An 18,390-nucleotide genomic window follows, 5' to 3' on the forward strand; every position below is an offset into this window, starting at 1 on the left:
CAGAGCAGCTAGAACCAGGGTGTTGGCTGGCAATGAGCTTTTTCAATAAAGAAGCTGTGTGTTTCAGCAAAAAATAGGAAAAAAAAGTACTGGTTGGTGAGTATATTACCTCTTGTTAGTGATATCTGTCTGGAGACATCACATAGGAGGTCTTCTTACCTCCAAACACAGTCCATGTGTCAAACAGACTCCATTTAATCATGTGAACCACACTCAGATGTGAGGTATGTGGGCAGCCAGATCCACACATCTCTCAAGCAGCCCATAAACCTGACACACTGCACAAAACAAGCATCTTAGTACTATGGTCACTAGAGCATTACTCGAAGTTTACATCAGAGGACAACTACCTCAGCTAATTGTCCGGTAGCCATCTTATGCTATATATAAAATAATGTGAGTCAACATGAAAGCAGAACATACACCAGTAAAGGTCTTATTTCAAAGTCTTTGGCACAATGGAAAATCTATAACAGATCCCTTGTTTTTATTTAGCACAGTAACTTTCTGCTCCCATCATAAATTAGCAGATTGGTTATTACAGCATATTGGTATAAAGAAAAAATGTTTCCATGTGTTCTGAAGCTCATTTCTTTCTAGGCTTACTTGGCTATTAGATTACATATGAAAACATGAATAGCATTACTGATGGTGAAAACCAACCATGTAATGTATTACTTCTAACATTTCTTAAATGCTAAACATTTACACATGTATAAGATTTACTATAAATATTTAATTAAAAAAACCAATAACAGACATATAAAGTAATGTAGAGGAAGGAAACATCTGTTCTGAACCACTCATATGAAAACAAGACATAAGAGGTATACAAAAGCAAGCAGATTGCCAAAATCCAATAAATTATGAACATACAGCCTGACTTAACAAACTAAAGTGTACATGTGTCTTTAGTCTCTATGTATAATAAAATAGAGTAATATAACATAGCAGTTTTTCTGTGCTCTAACTTAAAAGAGAAGAAATGATCAAAGAATGTGAATTGTCAATGTTATTTAGTAGAGCTAAAGCCAAACAACCTTAAAGATGTTACATTTCTTGAATTAGTGGCCATTGCTCATTAGCAGACAGTGAAATCAATCATTTATGTCAAATGGTTTAGTCAATACAAACATATTGTTAGCTTGTTAAGTTATTTAATTATTGAGCAGTTTCCCTCCCCAAGGATGGCTCGTGAAAGACTAATGTTTTCAAAATCCCCATCTTCTGTAATTCATGCAGAGGATAAAAAAATAAATTGTTACTATTTTTGTGCATGAGAATAATATTAACAGTTGTATGCAAAAGTATGGACACTCCTCATCAAATTACATTGTTAAGGATTGGCGGAACGCACCTAATTAAATAAACGTAGAGGCTAGGTGCGTTCGCAGTCCGAGGTTCTCCGTGCAGAGGTGTTAACTGCTGCTAGACAATAATGGACAGTGTATAGTAACAAACAGCCAAACTCACGCAGGTTAAAGTCACCCGGTGTGAACTGAGGCAAACTCTGCTACCTCACAGAGAGTGCCCTGAACGGTGTAGGAAACGTAATCTGTTCAACCTCACAGACTACGGCTAGGAGAACCTAGGTGTGACGTCACAGGACGCTGCCCCAAGACACGGGGTCAGCGCCCCTCTAGACCCATCTGTGCATGGAACCGCTACTGTGGAGCCAGGACTATGCCCTTAAGGTACGCTGTGCCCTGTTAACTGTCACAGGGTATGTACAGCGCCGCACTGGCGGACGCCACTAACCAGCCTCAGCGTGGAGTTGGAAAGCGCACGAACTGCACACGGTGCCGCTCTGATGGACGCTGTGGTAATGCGGTACCGAGGTGCCGTGTACTGAATGGCGCCCTCGGGTCCTAAAATGTAGATGGAGCTTAGAGCACTGCAGCGCTAGGCAGTGCCAGTTCTCGGTGCTGACTCAAAGACCCTAAGCCCTAACAACATGCGTATCAAAGGGAGGGGAAATATAATAAGTCATTCACCGAAGTCAGACATCCATCATCAAACACACCACTTAACTACAAGTCTCTATATTAGCGCATGGCCGTGCGGCAATGCGAGCCTTTTATAGCTGCAACCTTCCGGGACCTTCCTGTGGCCCAATTGGAGTAGCAATAGAACCTGAGCACATGACCTCCGACCTCCAATGAGAAGTCATCCCACTGGCATGCTCAGTAGGGGAAAAGCAGGACTTAGTCCTAGGAGCATCTGTTTGCTGCTGACTCACGCATGATATAATAGTAGAGCCAGAAGGAGCAACCAGACGCCTAGCATTAGCCTGGAGAAGGCACTGGGACTGACATCTCTGCTGAGAAGCCTCCTCTCCGGCTGGAGAGGAATGGGAGACCGCAGAAGACAAGACTTGAGTTCCCTCCTGTGCAGAGGCAGGAACTCGACGCCTAACAGACATGTTCTGGAGATTTTCAATAGATTTTGTTTCAAGAAGTTTATAACTCCCTGTACACGCCTTTCTCAATCTCTATGTCTCGCCACTGTAAAATAGTAACACATGCTCAACTCCTGTGCTGATGCTATTCCAGGGGTGTTGGCTCAGGCTCTCCCTGGAATAGAGCGACATTGTTATGTCATCATGTGATCCATGCAGCCAATGTGCTCTTGCTTCACACTCCCCACCTTTGGATAATTTACATAAAGGAAATGAGAGATCAGCAGCATTGTCCAAACAGCTAGTACGACATGAGAACCCAAAGTAAGTTTAAGGGTAGGTCCATAAAGTATTTTCTCCACATCCAAGAAAAACGGTCCAATTATTCTAAACAGACTTTGACCGGAGTTTAATCAGAGAGAAAAAAATGGTTTTGCCACCTGTTCAATTCTGAAAGAAAATTTGATGTCATCCGAGTGCGATCTGATTTTTTCCATGGACCCATAGACTTTCAGTGCTGATTTTGATCCAGTTTTCAACGTATCATTGTAATGTAATGTAATAATAACAGATGATTAAAACAATGTATCTACCCCAAAATGGTATCAATGAAAATATCAACTAGGCATGCAAAAAATAACCCTGTCCAGCAGCAGAAACATGGAGACGTTACTGGTCTTGGAATATGGAGCCTTTTTTTTGTTTCTTACAAACTTTGGATTTTTTTCACTACTTAACTGAAAAAGAACTAAACCATGTTTGGTATTAGAAAACTCATAATGACCTGGAGAATTTTAATTGCAAGTCAGCTTTGGCATTTAATGAACATGGCAAAAAAAAAACAAATTAAAAAACAACTGTGGAATTGCATTTTTTAATAATTTCACTTGACTTGGATTTTTCCCCATTTTCCAGTAGGCTATATGGTAAAATCAATGGTGTTGTTGAAAAGTTCAAATCATTGCTCAAAAAATTAAGCCCTCACCTGCCCATATTGATGGAAAAATATGAAAAGTTATGGCTATGGGAAGTAGGGGAGTAGAAAATAAAAATGGAAAATTCCAAAGATGTGAAGGGATTAATTGAAGCAATGCTGCTCTTTACTTGTAGAGTCATCTTTATTGACAGAGACAGGATTTATACTACAGAACAGCAACTAAATAACAAGACTCCTTTTATAATTCTTCACATTCTGCAAAAAAGGAGGGTAACTTATTACCCCTCTGTTGCCACAACCATATATATTTAAGACTTACAAGTGTGTGTATATATATATATATATATAAATACAGGGTGGGCCATTTATTTGGATACACCTGGGTGGGCCATTTATATGGATACACCTAAATAAAATGGGAAAAGTTGGTGATATCAACTTCCTGTTTGTTGCACATTAGTATATGGGAGGGGAAAACTTTTCAAAATGGGTGGTGACCATGGTGGCCATTTTGAAGTTGGCCATTTTGGACCCAAATTTATTTTTTTCAATGGAAAGAGGGTCATGTGATGCATCAAACTTATTGAGAATTTCACAAGAAAAACAATGGTGTGCTAGGTTTTAACGTGAATTTATTCTTTCATGAGTTATTTACAAGTTTGTCTTTGTTTACAGCCATTAACATGTCGCAGAGGTCAACATGTGAGGAGAGGATAGAAATTGTGTTGATGTCTAGTGAACACAGTACCCGGGTCATTGCAGCAGATTAATAATCCCACCCGTCATATATTTCATATTTAAATGCCTTAGCACTACAGAGTACAACTTTATTTATCTGTTATGCATAGGTATTGTTTATTCTTAGTTCGCACCTGTTCATACCAGTTTTCTGATTTGGAAACGCCAGCCAGTATTTTGTTATCTTCCTATTAGCTCTCTGACTGAGCACTCCACTCTCCAGTCTGTGTTAGTTCTAATTGCATCAAGATCCTACCTGTCATTGGCACCCATTGCATGATCACAGGCGCTCATTGGAAAGCATGTCAACCCAGGGTCTGCAGAAGACCCCCGTGCTTGCCGTTGCTGATCTGCTCTGGCGATTTTTGCAACACATAGCAGGGTTGAAGCGAACAAACAATAGCGGCTTCAATTGAAGCCTAAAAATAGTTAAAATCACCCCCTTCTACCATATTTAAAATAAAATAAAAAATAAACATATTTGTTATCCCTGAGAATCATAGAATCATAGAATCGTAGAGTTGGAAGGGACCTCCTGGGCCATCTGGTCCAACCCCCTGCTCAAAGCAGGATTCGCTAAATCATCCCAGACAGATGTCTGTCCAGCCTCTCTTTGAAGACTTCTATTGAAGGAGAACTCACCACCTCTCGTGGCAGTCTGTTCCACTCATTGATCATTCTAACTGTCAAAAAGTTTTTTCTAATATCTAATCTGTGTCTCCTCCCATTCAGTTTCATCCCATTGCTTCTAGTCTTTCCTTGTGCAAATGAGAATAAAGATGATCCTTCTACAATGTGACAGCCCTTGAGATATTTGTAGACAGCTATTAAGTCTCCTCTCAGTCTTCTCTTTTGCAAGCTAAACATTCCCAAATCCTGCAACCTTTCCTCATAAGACAGGTCACCATTCTGGTTGCTCTTTTCTGAACTTGCTCCAGTTTGTTGATGTCTTTTTCAAAATGTGGCGCCCAAAACTGGACACAGTATTCCAGATGAGGTCTGACCAAAGAGGAGTAGAGGGCAATAATGACTTCACGTGATCTAGACTGTATGCTTCTGTTAATACATCCTAGAATTGCATTTGCCTCTTTTGCTGCTGCATCACACTGTTGACTCATATTCAGTCTGCGATCTATTAGTATGCCCAAGTCTTTTTCACATGTGCTGTTGCTTAGCCCTATTCCTCCCATTCTGTTTATGCTTTTTTCATTTTTACTGCCCAGATGTAGTATTTTGCATTTATCCCTGTTAAAAACCATTCTATTAGTTGCTGTCCACTGCTCCAGTTTATTTATATCTTTTTGAATCCTCTCTCTCTCTTCTCTAGTATTAGCTATCCGTCCTAGCTTTGTGTCATCAGCAAATTTAATCAGTTTACCCTCAATTCCTTCATCTAAATCGTTGATAAAGATGTTGAACAATACAGGGCCCAGGACAGAGCCCTGTGGTACCCACTTGAGACATTCTTCCAACTGGATGTGCAGCCATTTACAACTACTCTTTGGGTCTGATCACTAAACCAGTTATGAATCCACCTAACAGTTACCTTGTCCATTCCATACTTAGCCATTTTTTCAATAAGAATTGTGTGTGAGATACTTTGTCAAATGCTTTGCTGAAGTCAAGATATACTATATCTACAGCATTTCCCTTATCTACCCAATCAGTGATTCTGTCATAGAAGGAAATTAAGTTAGTCTGACATGACTTATTAGTTGCAAACCCATGCTGACTCTGTTTAATCACTTCATTCTTATCCAGGTACTTACATACATGTTGTTTAATAATTTGTTGAAAGATCTTTCCTGGTATAGAAGTCAGACTCACCGGCCTATAGTTGCCTGAGTCCATCTTCTACCCCTTTTTGAAGATAGGAACAAAATTTCCTCTTCTCCAGTCTTCTGGGACTTCTCCTGTTCTCCAAGAATTTTCAAAGATTATGGAGAGGGGTACAAAAATTTCTTCTGCTATCTCCTTAAGTACTCTGGGGTGTAATTCATCTGGACCTGGAGACTAGAATTCATTTAGGTTAGCTAAGTGTTTCCTCACTATCTTTCTGTTTATAGATATCCTGGATTCTTCTATTCCCTTAATAGGATATTGAAGAACAGTTGATGTTACATTTCCTTTCTGAGAGAAAACAGATGCAAAATAGGAATTTAATAAAAATCCTTTATTATTGCTTTTGATGTCTCTTGCAAGCCTCAATTTATTGTCAGCTTTAGATAATCTGATTTGTGCCCTGCAGGTTCTGCAGACAGCATTATATTCTTCTTTAGATATGCCTCCCTCTTTCCATTTCATAAACATTTCTTTCTTCCTTTTTAGCATGTGCTTAAGTTCAGAAATGCCTGATCTATCATGTGCTTGAGTTCATGTGCTTGAGTTCAGAAATGCCTGATCTATCATGATATAAAAATAATTAATTTAATCGGTAAACGGCGTAACAATAAAAAAAAAATCAAAAAGCCAGGATTACGTTTTTTTTGGTCTCTGCAGCATTGCAATAAAATGCAATAACAGGCAATCAAAACATTATAATGGTATCACAATGGTATCACAATGGTATCAATAAAAATGTCAGACTGGCGCACAAAAAATAAGCCCTAACCCAGCTCCAGTTCCTGAAAATGGCAGATACTACAGGTTTGGTAATATGAAGCTTTTTTTCACTAACTTTGGAATTTGATTTCACCACATAAATAAAAAAGAACCTATACATGTTTGGTATCTGCAAACTCACAATGGCAGATCACTTTTAGCATTCCGTGAACATAGTAAAAAAAAAAAAAACAATTGTGGATTTGCACTTTTTTTGCAATTTCACTGAACTTGGATTTTTTTTCCCTTTTTTGCAGTACACTATATGGTAAAATCAATAGTGTTATTCAAAAGTGCAACTTGCCCCACAAACTGCAAGTCCTCACACGGCCATATTGATGGAAAAATATAAAAGTTGTGGCTCTGTAAAAAAGGTTAGGAAATGGAAACTCAAAAATGAGAAATCCCAAGGGGTTAAAATTTGAATTTGCCAACTTCAAGAATTTTTAAAAAAATCTTTTCTTTCCAGTGAATAAATGAATCTCAACACTTGAAAACTTGTAATTTCTCAAACATTATGTGAGGCAGAGAAGAGAGGGAAAGCCCCACAGACCATAAAAGTGTATAAAAGAATATACCCTACAGGATAGAGAAAGAGGACCCCACTGACCATAAAAATTCCACTCAAACTCTATCCTCCGCACATCTAATTCACTCATATCTAGTGTTTATATCTCAAAAATATCTGTACATTTTAATAAACCTTACATTGCAAATGTTCTTACTTTTACAACATTCATTTATGAAGATGGGAATTACCCTTTAGGGCAGTAGTGTAGCTACCTGAGGGGCAGAAGGGACGGATGCCCTGAGCCTCACGCTCAGTGCTATGTGCCCATATAGTTCAGCTCTGCAGTAGAGTAGGGGGACATAATCTCCCTGCACTACTGCTCTCCATTCTGTAGAACGGAGGTTGCATTTAGCTTGCAGTCTACAGAACAGCTGAAAGCATGCACATGACATAAGAGTCCCAGCTTTACCTTGCTCTTGGACTCATCAGGATCCTGGATTAGGTGAGTATATCATATATTTTTTAATTAAAAATTGTAATGTGATGTGGGGTAATCATAAACAATGGGGGGCCCTTATGCATAGTGTGGTGGACCCTGAAACAGTGTGAAGGACCCCCTCATGCATTTTAGGGACTAAAACGCGGGCTATTATACAGCTTGAGGACTAATGTGGGGTTCATTATACAGCTTTAGGACTAATGCAGGGGCCATTATACAGCTTGTGGACTAATGCCAGTGTCATTATACAGCTTGGGGACCAATGTTGGGGCCATTTTACAGCTTAGGGACTAACAATAGGGCCCTTATACAGCTTTAGGGCTAATTCGTGGGCCCATATATGTTTACGGATTATTGCGGTGCTGTAATACAGTTTAGAAGCTAATGTGGCTGCAATTATCCAGCTTAGGGCCTAATACAGGGTTGCCAATTGTACAGTCTGATGGCTACTGTGGGGGTCAATATACAGTGATTTGGGGGAGCAGTGGGGATATACTATGTGTAGGCGAGCTGTTAGCCCATCATACTGTTTACAGTGGAACATTGGGCACCACATAATGTATATACTGCAGCCATGGGACCAACATACTCTATACAGTGGATCTGTGGCCACCATACTGTGAATAGGGGAGCTGTTGGCCTTGTATACTATGCAGAGTGTAGTTATGGGAACATCATACTCTTTATAAGGGAGCTGTGGGTGCAGCATATTGTGAATAGGGGGAGCTGTGGGCTCATGATAATGTATATAGTTGAGCTGTACATTGGTGGACTAAGAGGACATCGTTAGATGTTAAGTGGGCAGTTAAAAAGCATTATTGTTATAGGAGCACTCAGTGTGACCGTCAATAGTGCACAAGGGCATTATTACTTTCTAGGGGCAAAATGTGATCACTGTTCTCTAGAGCACTTGCACAGGGCTTTAAGTAATCAGCAGGATGAGTTGTTTGTGCAGGTTGGGTATAGACGGGGATGGTGTTGGAAATTTGAGAAGTCAAATGTATCCTTGTGATCTGTGAAGACGAGTCATGGCTCAAGAAGTTGTCAAGTCTTTCTGGGTCAGATGGAAAAGATGGGTAAAGTGAACAATTTTATAAGAAAGAAAATCAGCTGCAAGTCACTATCTAGAACTGTAATGTAATTTCTTATATGTTCTACAGCCTGGTATCTACCACTATATGGTCAACATATGGCAGTAATATAGATCTTGGTTTTTGTAGAGATGTTTTCCCACTAGCTGCGAGATCATCTGCTGAGGATCCACTATACCCACAATTGGCTGCACCTCCATAGTTATGGTTGCCAGTTAGGGGGCACGATGATGTTTTTTGCCCTTTGAGCTGAACTGCTAGGTACGACTCTGCTTTTGGGGCAATATTTATTAATTTCACACAACATAAATATAACATGATGTAGCATAACTAATATTTACTCGACCAACAGTATTACAATTTAAAAATGTGTCTTCTGTAAAAGGTTGTTTTACCAACTTGCATGTGTAGATACATACATGGCTAGTTGTAAAATAACATAAGATCCCCATTGCATATCACATACCTTGTTACATGAAGTGAATTTTTACTCTTTACTGTAACAGGAGATTTGAATTATCTGTTTTATGCCAATCACTTTAGGAAAGTTCATTTATGATTTACAGTACCACAATACTATTATGAAGATCATTGTGACTTGCTTAGTCCTCTTCCACGTCTGTCTTCATTATGGTTATCTTTATCTCTTCACAAATCTAGCTTATGTATATAGTATATGTATACTTAAAATGATTTATCTTTGACAACTTGTATTTTGAAAGTGGCCACAATACAATTTTAGACAGATTTCCTTCTATAAAGATATCCATATTATACTTTGCCACTATGCATTTCTTTTTTATAGGCCTTATGAAAAGTTTAATTATGTCATTGTACACAGGCTTTAGTGATAATCCTTAGATTCATTAGTAAACATACTCCCATGATTCTAATTAAATGCAAAACCAATATTTAAAACACTTGAAGAATTATTTTTATTACACTATAAAAGTGACTCTTTACACACGCAGGTATTTGGATGGGTAGAGGGTATTCTTAAACCACTGGTGAAGGATGCTACCAGCTACATTCAGGACACAATTGACATATGGAATAAACTAGCAGCAATAGGTCCTCTGCCAGAAGGAACCATCCTGGCCACCATGGATGTGGATTCATTGTACTCTGATATCCCAAACCAGGATGTTTAAATGTCTGCAAATTCTTCATGGAAAGCACAGGGACTGATGCTGATTCTGTGGTGAAACTTATAAAATTCATCCTCACCCACAATTACTTTGAATTTGACAACATGATATATCTAAAGGAGACTGGTGTGATGAATGGAAACGGAGGCACAGGTAGTAAAGTTCACATTCGTTTATTTTTTGAGTGGAACCTTGGGACCATGGTCCAGGGGGCTCAGAAGGGAGCGTGACTAGTGAGCCCCAGGTATCCATAAGTAAGACCCCTAGAACAGGATCAGAATGGAGTATCGGGAGTGCACAGGTGCTACCTCCAGTTAGACCCTAGACACGTGGCAGCTATCCCATTGAGACAAATGGGTAACCAGAATATACAGGTATGATAGAGCTGATCGGTGGGATCCAAGTATACGGGAGAAAGCTGATACAGATGGTGACCGAATAATCTCCTGTATTCAGATGGAAGCTGACTCCAATGGTACTAGCGTGGTGCAGAGGTTCGGATGGCTGAGTAGCAGGACAAGGCAGAACTGAAGTGGCTGGTACAACCGTCGTCCTGGATAGCCAAATAACAGGTCACTGATGTTCTGTGGAAACAGTGTAAGCAGAGTACTAGACGGAATACTGCAGAAGCTCAGACAGAGCAGACACAGAACTGGAACTAGCCTTATGGCAGAGGGGCCAGAAATAGCAATCAGTGTGCTGCCACTGGTTAATTACAATTTTTTAAAAAATGTGCACTGTCTCTTTAAGAGACCTAGAGAGCATGCTTGCGTGGCCTTAATCTCATAACAGGGGATGTGCTGGCCGCATGCCAGGAAGCATGGGGAGCAGCAGGACAGCAGGTAATGGATTGAGAGCAAGGAATCCGTCAGGGGCCCTCATAGCATTAGGACGGGAACCCCGCCGAGGGTCTTGCTGAGGTACAGGCACAGATGTAACAACTGGCACAGCTATGGGAAGTAAAATGGCTCCACAATATGCAAATCTTTTCATGACCAAGCTTGAAAGCGACTTTTTGTCCTCATGTCCCATCAGGCCTTTGACCTACTACTGCTACATTGATGATATTTTAATCATCTGGACAGAGTCTGACCCACGGATAAAGATGTTCCATGAACAGTTTAAGCAATTTCATCCCACCATCAACTTAACACTCAACTACTCCAGCACTGAAATTAACTTTTTGGATGCCATCATTAAGCTAAAGAACAATGAAATAGAGACATCCTTGTATCAGAAGCTAATCAACCGTCCAACATACCTTAAATGGGACAATTTCCATCCAAAACACATAAAAAACTCTATTGTCTACAGCCAAGCCATCAGATGCAATCGTACAGTAATGTTCCAACCCCATGGATAGGGATGAACACCTTGTTCGCCTCAGAAAGACCTTTTGGAATCACGGTTACCATTCCAAGAACAATTCAAAACCAGTACCAGGCTCTTACGCAGGAGAACGATGAAGAAATACATCAGGATAAGACCACAAACAGCAACCTTGTACACCCTCAGAATCCTCCTGGATGGAGAAAGAAAAATGTTATGAAGAAGAAACAGAGAGTGGTGGTCATGGGGGATTCCATGTTGAGAGGAACAGAGGCCGCTATCTGCAGACCGGATATAACTTCAAGAGAAATGTGCTGTCTTCCAGGTGCAAAAATTAAAGATGTGTCGGACAGGATATCAGGACTCTTCAGACCTACAGATGACTACACTTGGCACAGCAAGAAATGACCTGGAAACCATCTGCAGTGACTTTGAAAACTTAGGAAAGAAAGTGAAAGAACTGGGAGTGCAGGTGGTCTTCTCTTCCATCCTCCCAGTGGATGGCCATGGAACAAGGAGGTGGAATAAGGTTCTGCAGGTGAACTACTGGCTACGTCGATTGTGCCGTCAGCAAGGATTTGGATTTCTGGATCACGGAGTGAATTGCCTATACGATGGAGTACTTGCCTGAAATGGGGTGCACCTTACGCAGACTGGAAAAAATGTATTTGGAAGTTGCCTTGCTACACTCATCAGGAGAGCTTTAAACTAGAACAATGTGGGAAGGGAAGCAAAAGCCATACACTTGACAAATGCTATTGAGGATTCTGCTATTAGAAGTGGGAGGAAAGAACAAAGACACAAGAATCTAAATAATAAAAATATTGGAGAAAGAGAAACCAATCACAAACTAAAATGTTTCTATACTAATGCACAAAGCATGGGCAACAAACAAGGAGAATTGGAACTACTAGCACAGGAAAAGAAATATGATGTCATTGGAATCACTGAAACTTGGTGGGACAACACATGATTGGAATACAAGGCTAGAAGGATACAACTTATTTGCAAGAAACAGACTTGATAAACGAGGAGGAGGTGTCGCATTGTATGTTAGAAACGCGTATGTCTGCACAGAGATTGAAGCTTCAGAGACTGGGAGTTCTGTGGAAACTATGGGTAAGAATACAAGGACAGAACAATGGAAAGGACACCTTTGTAGGCATTTACTACAGGCCGCCTGTGCAAGCTGAAGATGAACTCTTTATGCATCAAATGGCCAAGTTCTCCAAAAAATATGACATAGTTGTCATGGGAGATTTCAACTATCCAAATATTTGTTGGGAATCTCTCTCAGGTAATACTAACAGGTCAAGGAAATTCTTATCCTCTCTTGCTGACAACTTTATCTTCCAAACGGTAGCGGAGAAAACAAGGGGAACTGCTACCTTGGATTTAATCCTTATAAACAGGGAAGAAATGGTTGTGGAGGTAAAAGTGGCTGGGACCCTAGGAGATAGCGATCATGCTATTTTAAAATTTTGGATAACTAACTAGAGGAGGAAGACCTGTGAAGACTCAGACGTCAAGGTTAGATTTCAGAAAGGCAGATTTTAAGGGACTCAGAAAGAGAATTGGAGGATCCAATGGCTGGATATCCTTAAAGACAAAAATGTACAGGAAGGATGGGAAATCTTGAAAAATTAAATTCTCAAAGCACAATTGTTAACAATTTCAAAAAGAGGAACGAATAGGAAGCATTAAAGGAAACCAGGATGGATGAACACAGAACTTAAGCACATGCTAAAAAGGAAGAAAGAAATGTTTATAAAATGGAAAGAGGGAGGCATATCTAAAGAAGAATATAATGCTGTCTGCAGAACCTGCAGGGCATAAATCAGTTTATCTAAAGCTGACAATGAATTGAGGCTTGCAAGAGATGTCAAAGCAATAATAAAGGATTTTGGGGATATGTCAAAAGCAAAAGAAAAGTCAAAGATACTATAGGATTTTTACAGGATAAAAATGATGAAATGGTAAGCCAGGATGCTGAGAAGGCTGAACTTTTAAATTCCTATTTTGCTTTGTTTTCTCTCAGAAAGGAAATGTAACATCAACTGTTCTTCACTGTCCTATTAAGGGAATAGAAGAATCCAGGATATCTATAAACAGAAAGATAGTGAGGAAGCACTTAGCTAACCTAAATGAATTCAAGTCTCCAGGTCCAGATGAATTACACCCCAGAGTACTGAAGGAGATAGCAGAAGAAATTTTTGAACCCCTCTCCATAATCTTCGAAAATTCATGGAGAACAGGAGAAGTCCCAGAAGACTGGAGAAGAGGAAATGTTGTTCCTATCTTCAAAAAGGGGAAGAAGGTGGACCCAGGCAACTATAGGCCGGTGAGTCTAACTTCTATACCAGGAAAGATCTTTGAACAAATTATTAAACAACATGTATGTAAGTACCTAGATAAGAATGATGTGATTAAACAGAGTCAGCATGGGTATGTAACTAATAAGTCATGTCAGACTAACTTAATTTCCTTCTATGACAGAATCACTGATTGGGTAGATCAGGGAAATGCTGTAGATATAGTATATCTTGACTTCAGCAAAGCATTTGACAAAGTATCTCACACAATCCTTATTGAAAAAATGACTAAGAATGGAATGGACAAGGCAACTGATAGGTGGATTCATAGAGTGGTTGTAAATGGCTGCACATCCAGTTGGAAGAATGTCTCAAGTGGGTACCACAGGGCTCAAGTGGGTACCACAGGGCTCTGTCCTGGGCCCTGTATTGTTCAACATCTTTATCAACGATTTAGATGAAGGAATTGAGAGTAAACTGATTAAATTTGCTGATGACACAAAGCTAGGACGGATAGCTAATACTAGAGAAGAGAGAGAGAGGATTCAAAAAGATATGAATAAACTGGAGCAGTGGGCAGCAACTAACAGAATGGTTTTTAACAGGGAAAAATGCAAAGTACTACATCTGGGCAATAAAAATGAAAAAAGCATATACAGAATGGGAGGAATAGGGCTAAGCAACAGCACATGTGAAAAAGACATGGGTATACTAATAGATCACAGACTGAATATGAGTCAACAGTGTGATGCAGCAGCAAAAAAGGCAAATGCAATTCTAGAATGTATTAACAGAAGCACACAGTCTAGATCACGTGAAGTCATTATTGCCCTCTACTCCTCTTTGGTCAGACCTCATCTGGAATACTGTGTCCAGTTTTGGGTGCCACATTTTAAAAAAGACATCAACAAACTGGAGCAAGTTCAGAAAAGAGCGACCAGAATGGTGACCGGTCTGCAAACCCTGTCTTATGAGGAAAGGTTGCAGGATTTGGGAATGTTTAGCTTGCAAAAGAGAAGACTGAGAGGAGACGTAATAGCTGTCTACAAATATTTCAAGGGCTGTCACATTGTAGAAGGATCATCTTTATTCTCATTTGCACAAGGAAAGACTAGAAGCAATGGGATGAAACTGAATGGGAGGAGACAGATTAGATATTAGAAAAAACTTTTTGACAGTTAGAGTGATCAATGAGTGGAACAGACTGCCACGAGAGGTGGTGAGTTCTCCTTCAATAGAAGTCTTCAAGCAGAGGCTGGACAGACATCTGTCTGGGATGATTTAGCGAATCCTGCTTTGAGCAGAGGGTTGGACCAGATGGCCCAGGAGGTCCCATCCAACTCTACGATTCTTTGATTCTATGATTCAAATTACGAGAGCCACCAGAATGTCAAAGAATCACCTGCTACATTACAAAGCTAAAGAAGAAAATAATTGGGTGCCTCCAGTAGTCACCTACAATCCAAATTTGGAAGTGCTAAGGGGAGCTGCATGGAAATTACAACCTTTACTAAAAAAAGATGCTTGATTACAAACCATTTTTCCAGACCCCCCACTACTGTGTTTTAGGCAGCCCACAAATCTAAGAAGCATCATTGTCAGAAGCTCCCTGTCCTCTCCAACGAGGGGTCTGTATGTGGGGGAGAGTGGGCAAAAACTGAGAACAAGGATGAATTCTCATTGCCACACAATAAGAGAAAAAAGAATGGATCTACTTGTGGCAAAACATTTTTGTTTGCCTGATCACAGTTCCATAGACATGAAATTACTTGTATTGAAAGGTAATTTCAAATCTCAGAGAGACAGAAGGGTCTGAGAGTATAAAGGTATGACAACCTTTGACACACTCAGAGCAGGAATGAATGTGTCCCATGGATTTATGTCTTTTTACATCACTTAAGGAATTTGCTCCTAAGACCTTGTGGGAGGGCATCACAATACAGAACCAGACCCCAATCAGAGGACTACAAAACTTTCACACTCCTTATCTATGAACTGTTCAAATATTTATGGCCTTAACTGTCTATCAATCTCCCATAATGATAGTTCTGCTTCACGTCACTTGTCTTATCTATTGCATTATTTCTGTGCTGTGTTGTGCATAAATATGTGTTTCTTCAGATTTTGTATTAGTCTATGCCTGATGAAGAGACCTGAGTAGTCTCGAAAGCTTGCAATATGTTACCATCTTTTCACTTAGCCAGTAAAAGGTATCAAGAACGGAGGATTCTCAATTCTGAATATTTTTCTTTACACACATACACACATGCAGTATTTACATTACCACATTTCCTTTTATAATAACTAAATGAAAATGAAAAACAGCTTTAATATTTCAGTATGTCTATCATGAAAAACCAGCACTTGCTCTGTCTACCTTTTAAATGTTAAGGAGTTAATGGAATTGGCTGCTACAGTTTTCTAAAAGACAAACTTAGTTTGTCAGAAACCTAGTTATAGAAAACTATTATACAGTAAGCAACTGAAAAAAAAATTGACAGTAGACTAAACTTCATGTAAAGGTTAGAAAGAAGTTTTCCCCAGACAAAGTACTGTAGTTGTGGGATCTTCATACCTCTTTCTTATTTGTACTCTAACTTCAAACTCACTTCTGTTTTCTTTCAAATATATGAGGAGAGTGCTTACTTCAGCATGCTAATTTTGAAAATCAAATAATATAAATGAAAATAATATCATGTTAGTATTAGTTTATAATGAATGTGTAGGTTTTAAAATAGCGTTGCTAAATTAAAATTGGTACAAACACTTCATGTGTACTCACAAAGATATTTTTTTATTGTCAAAGTTCATGTGATTTCTAAATAAAAAGCTAAGCTACTTTCTAAATAAATGAATAAAGCATTTCTACCTTTTAGCTGTTACAGATTGTCCATAAGTTGGAGCTCTTTTTTCAAAAATGTAACAATGTACCGGGGGGAAAACTGTGATCACTGGTTCACAGTGGAGCACAGTTTCAGCGTCAGAGTGTTTTGCATCGTCAGTCACTGAGTAAATCTCTTTCTCCTGTAAACCTGTATGATTAACAGTGTCCACCTCTTCTTTCTACTGTAGATGTTTTGCTGTTATAGTCAGCAGGGTTCTCTCTCTCTATCCATGTAGAGTGTGAGCTCTTCTGGGCAGTGGAGTCTTCTCTCTCTCTCTCTCTCTCCTCCACCAATGTTTTCCAAACAATTTCCAACATTGAGATTCATGCATATTTATTCACTAAATATCCAATTTTTGGAGAGAATGTAAAGTCAGTGAATTCGATTTAAAAAAAAAAAATATTGACTTATCTCTAGTGATAGCATGTATTATCTACTGAGAAGCTCAACACTTAAGATACATGAAAGAAAATGAGGCGAGACAGAGTGAGCAGTTTCCGGTGCACTTTGGGGCCAGAATTATGGGACTGTCACCACTGTTGCCGGGGGAAGGTTCTTCTAGGAGGGGAGGACCTTTGCACTGGACGGCAGGGGGCGTGGGGGAGATAAAAGGGACTGAGTGCGAGAACGAGAGGCACTTGGCGGGAAGGCGACAGGAGAACAAGGAGAAGGTTGACTCCCTCCCCACTGCTCTGACTGCTAACTCCACATCATCCATCTCCCAGCTTTCTGACTTGCAAACTCACTGTGTCCCTCTTGAGCTGTCTTCAGTCCCTTCCTTGCTGGACGGCTCCTTCACGCCCACAGTGACACATAAACTGACTTGCTCCGATCCTAGAGACTACTTCAGAGGACCGCATGCTGCCGCAGCCTGCAAGCGTGCACACGGTTCATCTCTGGTGCCATTCCAGAGGAATCTACATAGAAGACTGTTTCTACGATCTGCGACGTCGGCGGGAGATATTCCAGCCTGTCCCCAACAAGAACTGCAAGCGATAAGTTCCGTTTTTTGTAAATCTTTTTCTCAAGTATTGTGTTTGTGTGCAAATCCCATTGTTGCCGTTACTGATTTTGTCTCCCTGCGTGGAGTATTCCTTGTATAATTACCCGTTCTAGTAAATCCTGTTAACCCCTTTTCTGCCTCTTGCTCTTCACTGCATGCACCAAACCTTATCCCTTACATACACACAGAACTTATATCCAGCATATAGTAGTGGGAGAGACACTGCATCATGAGAAAATCTAAAAGTTGGATCAGTTTGCAAACTTAATATCCGAGGGTTAGAAAATTAACTAGGGAATTAAATTATAGGCTGAAACCTGATGCAGTTTTCTTAATTTAAGGTAACTACTAAGATACCATGCCTGTAAAATGTTTGTACACACCTGTTCATACAATGGTTTTCCATATTCTTACTTGAATATGTACATTGATTCATAGTAAAACTAGAAAAACCACAAAGTAACACATAGGGAAGCAAGGAGTAAAGAATTACACCTGAAACAAACCAGAATATACGTTAAACTTTTAACTGCAAAAAATACTCCCCTTTGACCTTTCATTAGTAAGTCACTATCAATTTCAATTACATGACCATGACTGTAATTGTTAGGAAATTTTGGGGATGGGAAAATGGCATTCTAAGAGGGAACTCTGTGTACCCGAGTTAATGAAGCTTTTGCACAGCAGATGGTTGCCGACCACATGTATACCAAGTAACCACTATGTGTTAGCTGTAGACTCTACAACTCCCTCTATGTGTGGCCCTTGGATAAAGCAAGTCAAATAGGCAAAAATTGTCAGAAAGCGCTAAATTATTTATACATATCACACCAAAATTCTTTGAATTCCATAAGTGTAATTTTACTTCCCAAAATAACTATTTTACAAACACCCAAGGCAACAGTAGCACCAATTACGATTTACTGTATGTGACAGTA

This window comes from Dendrobates tinctorius, unplaced genomic scaffold (genome assembly GCF_039654945.1).
Source record: "Dendrobates tinctorius isolate UK_male_01 unplaced genomic scaffold, ASM3965494v1 ptg000064l, whole genome shotgun sequence".
Taxonomy (NCBI): Eukaryota; Metazoa; Chordata; class Amphibia; order Anura; family Dendrobatidae; genus Dendrobates; species Dendrobates tinctorius.